Genomic DNA, 8,197 nt, shown 5'->3' on the forward strand with positions numbered 1-8,197 from the left:
GACCATGTGATATTTCAGTTTTTCTTTTTTAATAAATCTGCAAAAATGTCAACAATTCTGTGTTTTTCTGTCAATATGGGGTGCTGTGTCTACATTAATGAGGAAAAAAAATTAACTTAAATGATTTTAGCAAATGGCTGCAATATAACAAAGAGTGAAAAATTTAAGGGGGTCTGAATACTTTCCGTACCCACTGTATGACTGAGGCGATCAGGAAATAAAAATATATTTAAGGTCCCATAATAAAGCTTCTGAATGTAGGAAGTCTTCTACTCAAAGCCATGGCAAATCACTGAAGTTGATTGTGTTAATGTTGATTCAGCTATAAATCTTGGCCTCCCAAGAGTGTAGTGGACCTCAAGCAGCGTAAGCTAATGATTAAACTCCATGCTAAATCCTTAGGAATGTCAATACAAGTCAATACGCAAATACAGCACAATAATAAGAAACAAGTCTTACAAATAATATATCATTTTTTAGTGAACATATTGCATTAAAAGTATATTCTGGTTTTAGAACAATCTGTAACATATACCACCTAAAATGATTTTATTATAATTATCCCTTGGTTTATAAAAAGAAACAAAATTGCAGTAATTCTATTGGCATAGCTTAACATTTGAAGCTGGAACATTCATTTGAGGTCTACAGATTTATTTAAGGTGAAAGGCAATTAAACATTGACAAATTTATTTGCAAATACATATTTGGACAAATCTGGGTATGCAAGCAGAAAATAGCCTTGTGACCGCAGTGGGCTTGTCACGGGTCACACAGGATATACAATTGTCCTCATCAGTCTCAAGGTTTCAATTTTGTCCTTCCTCTGCATCCGTGAGGTGTCCGTTCTTCAGGACTCCACTGGGAAATGAGACAGGCCTGAATGAAAAGAGGGATTTGGTTTCTTTATCTTTTAATACTTAATAGTCTGTCGTATCATATCTTGTCACCAGCATCACTATAGTGACCATCTCAATGAGCCACTGCCAGCAGCCTCACAATGGGATCTCTGCCTCTGCAACAGCAACATTCTCTGAGAATTATTGCATTTTTATTTTTCATTCAAGTTTGAGTAAATTGTTGTATTATTTTGGCGGTTCGATCAAACTATCAATCAAGAATGAGATATAAAAGGAATAGTTTACCAAAACTTAACTCACCCACAGAGCATCCAAAATATCAATGACTTTGTTCATGGGAACAGATTTGGAGAAATGTAGCATTATTTCATTTGCTCAGCAATGGATGCTCTGCAGTGAATGGGTGCCGTCAGAATGAGAGTCCAAACAGCTGATAAAAACATCACAATAATCCACAAGTAATCCACACCACTCCAGCCCAACAATTAACATATAGTGAAGAGAAAAGCTGTGTGTCTGTAATAAATCCATCATTAAGATTTTTTTTTTTTACTTTAAACCGTTGCTTTCTGCTAAAATACAAGTCCTCATTCTCCAGTGAAAACAGTGAAAAAGTCTTGTGTGAATCAGGAGAGAAATATACACATATCAAGCACCATTTACAAGTGAAAACAGTCCAAAACAGTTCTAAACAAGTTGGTGGAATTTGATGTGAGAGGACAACAGGAGATGGACTTTTTCACTAGAGGAAGCGTAATTATGGACTCATATTTTGTCCAGAAGAAATGGTTTAAAGTTCAAATGTAATGATTTGTTTCTTACAAACATGCAAATTTTCACTTCGCAAGATGTTAATTGTTGGACTGGAGTGATGTGGATTACTTGTGGATTATTGTGATGTTATTATCAGCTGTTTGGACTCTCATTCTGACGGCACCCATTCACTGCAGAGAATCCATTGGTGAGCAAGTGATGTAATGCTACATTTCTCCAAATCTGTTCTGATGAAAAAACAAGCTCATCTACATCTTGGATGACCTGAGGGTGAATACATTTTCAGCAAATTTTCATTTTTGGGTGAACTTTTCCTTTCACATGTGATATGAGAAACTAAATATTTACCACGGCTAATATTATTTGCCCTTTTATCACACAGTGAAAGGAAGTTGGCATCAAATGCATTGCATCCTGGCATACAGTAATCTGTGTGATAATAATACCGTTCGATTTGTCAGATTAAGTAGGTCACAGGTTTACTGTGCATACAGAAAGTGTGCCTGCTATAATATTATAAGTATGGTATATTCTGAATATCGACTTTGTAAAGGTCACAATTAACTCATAATGTCAAGCTGCAGACTTCATGAAAGAGCTGGTTTAATGATCTCTCTCAACCAAGGCTCAGCATGAGAGGACCTTTATGAACCTGAGCTGAACTAATTTTAGGAGGGGTTGTTTATTTTCATGCATATTCAGCTTATTCATGGGTGCCCCTTTAGAAGTTGAACCAAACAGTGCCATTTTCTTCCTAATAACACCTAAATATGGCATATGTTGTCTATGTTGTAGGTAAGCTCCAGCTGACTGTTTAAGTGTTTTGTAAAGAAGTGACTCTTTTGGTGTCAGTGAGGTCATAATGATTAGACTTAAAATAGAAGGCATTCCATTCATTCCATTCTCTGCTGCAATTCTGACGAAACTCCAAAGCCTTCGTCTTCCTTTTAAAGCAGATTCATATTAGCTGAGAACCGTTGTACTTTGCCCCCTGTCAAACTACGCAGGGGATCCAAACATTTACTGTTTAGAGTTTGACCAAGAGATTAATAACCAACCGAAAACAGACTCTCAGTCAAGGTTTAACTCAACAGCCCCCTAACAAGGAATAACACTCTTAAAACTACAGTTCGCTCCACATTATTAACTTAAGCCAACACAATGAAATCAAAGTTCACAGCAAACCAACTCTCAACTATACTTCCCTGCTGAGAAACTCTGAAATCATGAGAGTTAGACAAACATTAAAGGCCTTAACTGTGAGCTATTCAAGAGGGCTTCCTTTTGAAGCGTTCTTAATTGTGTACTTAAAATCTTAAAAATATATTTTTAAAAACAGTACTTGCAGATGTAATGAATAAGGTACATTTTAAATCATTGTTTTAATAAACGTTTGCAGTGCTTAAAAGAAATACATGTATTTTGATGTGTTGACTAACATAAAGCACATGTAAAGTACTTGATTATAATTTTGTAATTGTAATCAGTATTACATTTATACAGTAGTTAATATATTTTAAAAGTAATAAACTGCAACATCATTGGGTGAACTTTTCCTTTCACATGTGATATGAGAAACTAAATATTTACCACGGCTAATATTATTTGCCCTTTTATCACACAGTGAAAGGAAGTTGGCATCAAATGCATTGCATCCTGGCATACAGTAATCTGTGTGATAATAATACCGTTCGATTTGTCAGATTAAGTAGGTCACAGGTTTACTGTGCATACAGAAAGTGTGCCTGCTATAATATTATAAGTATGGTATATTCTGAATATCGACTTTGTAAAGGTCACAATTAACTCATAATGTCAAGCTGCAGACTTCATGAAAGAGCTGGTTTAATGATCTCTCTCAACCAAGGCTCAGCATGAGAGGACCTTTATGAACCTGAGCTGAACTAATTTTAGGAGGGGTTGTTTATTTTCATGCATATTCAGCTTATTCATGGGTGCCCCTTTAGAAGTTGAACCAAACAGTGCCATTTTCTTCCTAATAACACCTAAATATGGCATATGTTGTCTATGTTGTAGGTAAGCTCCAGCTGACTGTTTAAGTGTTTTGTAAAGAAGTGACTCTTTTGGTGTCAGTGAGGTCATAATGATTAGACTTAAAATAGAAGGCATTCCATTCATTCCATTCTCTGCTGCAATTCTGACGAAACTCCAAAGCCTTCGTCTTCCTTTTAAAGCAGATTCATATTAGCTGAGAACCGTTGTACTTTGCCCCCTGTCAAACTACGCAGGGGATCCAAACATTTACTGTTTAGAGTTTGACCAAGAGATTAATAACCAACCGAAAACAGACTCTCAGTCAAGGTTTAACTCAACAGCCCCCTAACAAGGAATAACACTCTTAAAACTACAGTTCGCTCCACATTATTAACTTAAGCCAACACAATGAAATCAAAGTTCACAGCAAACCAACTCTCAACTATACTTCCCTGCTGAGAAACTCTGAAATCATGAGAGTTAGACAAACATTAAAGGCCTTAACTGTGAGCTATTCAAGAGGGCTTCCTTTTGAAGCGTTCTTAATTGTGTACTTAAAATCTTAAAAATATATTTTTAAAAACAGTACTTGCAGATGTAATGAATAAGGTACATTTTAAATCATTGTTTTAATAAACGTTTGCAGTGCTTAAAAGAAATACATGTATTTTGATGTGTTGACTAACATAAAGCACATGTAAAGTACTTGATTATAATTTTGTAATTGTAATCAGTATTACATTTATACAGTAGTTAATATATTTTAAAAGTAATAAACTGCAACATCATCTTTACAAATGTGCAGTTGCAACAATATTTAAATAGAGGATGTACAAGTTTTAAAAGAAATCTAAATATTTGTAGTTTTTGCATAAATGCTTGATAGTACATTCAGCAGTACATTTTAATCATATTTCACAGACAGTAGAAGTAATTATGAAATTACTATTTAAAGTCAGTGTAATTTTAGATCATTTATTTTATGATAGTTATTTTTAGATAATTGAGAATCTATTATAGTTTTTCATATTTTTAATTTTTATTTTTGTCCTTTTTTATTTTCATCAAAATTTTAGTTAAAGTTTTGGCAATTATGTTTTGCATGTTTTTCATTTCAATTTTATTTATTTAATATGCCTATTTTGTTTGGTTTTTATTTCAGTTTTAGTTATTTTAATACACTGAGGTAAAAGAAAATGGTAAATAAAAGAAAATAATAAATGTTGCTTTGGCAACTAGCTCAAAAAAAATAAGTTTAAGTTTTTTTATTATTATTTATTTTTTTCAGTTAATGTTTATTGTATTTCAACTTCAAGTAATGAAACCCTCTGTAATTTAATGACAACCCTTTGTAAAGTATTATACAGTTTCATTTAATTGCATTTTGAAAATACAATTAATTGGCAACAAAATAAATAAATTAATTAATTAATTAAAAAGACATTCCGTTCACAAACATATTCTTTAAAAGTACATTTTTTCTATAATAAGTAAACATTTTAAAAGTATGCTAAAGCTTAAGGTTCTTTTTCACAGAAAATCACAAATGGTATCTCATTATCTCAACGGGCTCTCAAAGACTAAATGGACAGCAAATGGAAATGTTTTAATTAACCCTAATGTTTTTGTTTGGTGCTGCAGGGTCACAAAGAAAAGACCAGAAAAATATATAGCTGGGATTGAGACCTAGTTTCATTGGAGTCCATTACGTCTCTTGAGCTATGAAATTCTTCTCTGGGCTGTGACCTCCACAATGTCCGCCGAAACCGAGGTGCAGATAAAAACACCCCCGAGGCCTACAGTAGGTGTGCTCACACTGAGGCACTGTAGGCAGGTGTGTGCTGAGACGGGCATTCCAGCGGGCACCTCGTCCCCCTCCGATCCAGAATGCCACTCATTTTAGCCCGAATGCTGTGAGGCAGCGCAGCACAGAGCTGCTTCTCACCGGCCCACGCACCTGTTCAGCATGACACCTGTGCACCTGTGCTGCTGATGGCTAAATTAAACGCACGTGCGAGATGTCCTCCTGCGGTCTGATTTTAATTGGACAGAGAGGGACCTGTCAATCTGTAGGAACTAATAACCAGCAGGCAAATATCAGCTCCGTGGAGAGGTAGACAAGTGAAGCTAAACGCTTGCATGTTTCACTGATTCAGCATATTGTCAGATCACTGATGGCAGCGTGATGTCCAGCATGTTGTACCAGTATGACAAGCACTTTGCCTGTGAATGGAGCCCATCTGCCTGAAAAAGAAGTACACTTTAGCATACTTTAAAAGAATATACTTAAGTCTGAATGTAATGTTTTTGGACACTTATTTGTATGTTATTAACAATTAAATCAAAATGTATTATAGTTTAAATTTATATTAAAGGGGTGGTTCACTAGGTTTTTTCTAGGCTTGATTGTGTTTATGGGGTGCAGTCTAACATGTGTTAATGCTTCGTTTTTTAAAAAAAGCATTTTTTTTCACATAATTTACCTTTCTCTCTGTCCCTTCTCTGAGAAACGGGCTGATCATTTCCTTCTTTTATGAAGCCCCTCCCTCAGAAATAAGCCATGGGCTCTGATTGGTTAGCTAGCCCAGTGTGTTGTAATTGGTTAAACCGCCTCTAGCGCGCGTCTAAATGTGAAAATAAGTGTATAATTGTAACAGTTCATTTGTGGAGGTGAGATGAATGAGAGAGAGAGAGAGAGAGAGAGAGAGAGAGAGAGAGAGAGCTGCAGAGTGTGTGCAGAGCAGGGGGACACGAGGAACAGTATCAAGAACCGCTGCTTTAGAACATTGATTTTGAAACTTATGAATCCATTAGAATCCTTAGAAGACAGAATCGCGATTCATATATGAACAGATTTTTACGTGCACCTCTAGTTTTCCTCTTCTCTAAAGCAGCGCAGCATGGCCTCGCCCCCTTTGCTGCCTTTTCCCGAGGGCGGGGTTTATCTGGGTCAGCATGGCCTCGCCCCCTTTGCTGCCTTTTCCCAAGGGCGGGGTGTATCTGGGTTTGTTACGTCACAAGCCCGGGAAGTAACTTCTTGTAGTCCCTACCAGCTGTTTTTGTAGGCATTAAACTGCCAGAATTTTAAAAGGCGATATCTCTGTTTGCATTGAACTTTCAGCTTCGTAACTTTGCTGATATTGTTTATGCTCAAACAGCAACATTAGACACTAACTAACGTTAAAAAAGTGAAATCGCAATGAACCACCCCTTTAACTGCAGTTAGTTTAACTTAAGTGTGCATTTCTGACCCACCTAAATAGGACTTAAATACATTTTTATATGTAATTTCATAATTGCTTCTATTGTTTTTGAAATATGGTTAAATTTAATTACATTTTAATAAAATTAATTAAAATATACTTTAATGCCATTTCTATTGAATTGTGGATGTCATGTATTTAAATATGTTTGTAAAACACAACTGTAATGATAATTTGTAATTTAGTACATTTAAAGGGGTCATATGATGCTGCTAAAAAGAACATTATTTTGTGTATTTGGTGTAATGAAATGTGTTTATGCAGTTTAAGGTTAAAAAAACACATTATTTTCCGTTTAGTCCCGCCCACAGATTCTACATCGCTGCCTGTTTAGTCCCGCCCACAGATTCTACATCGCTGCCTGTTTAGTCCCGCCCACAGATTCTACATCGCTGCCTGTTTAGTCCCGCCCACAGATTCTACATCGCTGCCTGTTTAGTCCCGCCCACAGATTCTACATCGCTGCCTGTTTAGTCCCGCCCACAGATTCTACATCGCTGCCTGTTTAGTCCCGCCCACAGATTCTACATCGCTGCCTGTTTTGTCCCGCCCACAGATTCTACATCGCTGCCTGTTTAGTCCCGCCCACAGATTCTACATCGCTGCCTGTTTTGTCCCGCCCACAGATTCTACATCGCTGCCTGTTTAGTCCCGCCCACAGATTCTACATCGCTGCCTGTTTAGTCCCGCCCACAGATTCTACATCGCTGCCTGTTTAGTCCCGCCCACAGATTCTACATCGCTGCCTGTTTAGTCCCGCCCACAGATTCTACATCGCTGCCTGTTTAGTCCCGCCCACAGATTCTACATCGCTGCCTGTTTAGTCCCGCCCACCGATTCGCGCATGCAGTGTTTACGAGAGAGGCCAACACGCTGGTCTATGCAGAAACCAAATGATAAAGATGCTCCGAAGACAACAAGACGCTTTACAGTTATGTTGTAGTGGAAAAAATAGTATTTGCATCACCTTCCTTCTGATCCCAACATTAGGAAAGATTGGATGAACTTTATTTTTAATGAAAATCCAGACCGCATCTGTAAGAACTTGGTCCTTTGTTCACTTCATTTTACCACGGATTCGTTACAAACAAGGCACAATTCAACATGGGATTTTCAGTGGGCGTTTATTTCCTAGTCTGCAATCCTATTCAATTCAAAGAGAGCGTTCTGATGAGGGGGGAGGGGGGTTGGACAGAAAATAGACTATTACTTCTAAATTAAGTTTTTTTATGTAAAAATCTTGATAATGGATAATGTGGACCTCAGAGAACAGTACAAAACAAAAAACAGAGGCAGTTCATGTCC

The sequence above is a fragment of the Sinocyclocheilus anshuiensis genome, unplaced genomic scaffold (assembly GCF_001515605.1).
Source record: "Sinocyclocheilus anshuiensis isolate Anshui unplaced genomic scaffold, SAMN03320099.WGS_v1.1 scaffold132, whole genome shotgun sequence".
NCBI classification, from domain to species: Eukaryota; Metazoa; Chordata; class Actinopteri; order Cypriniformes; family Cyprinidae; genus Sinocyclocheilus; species Sinocyclocheilus anshuiensis.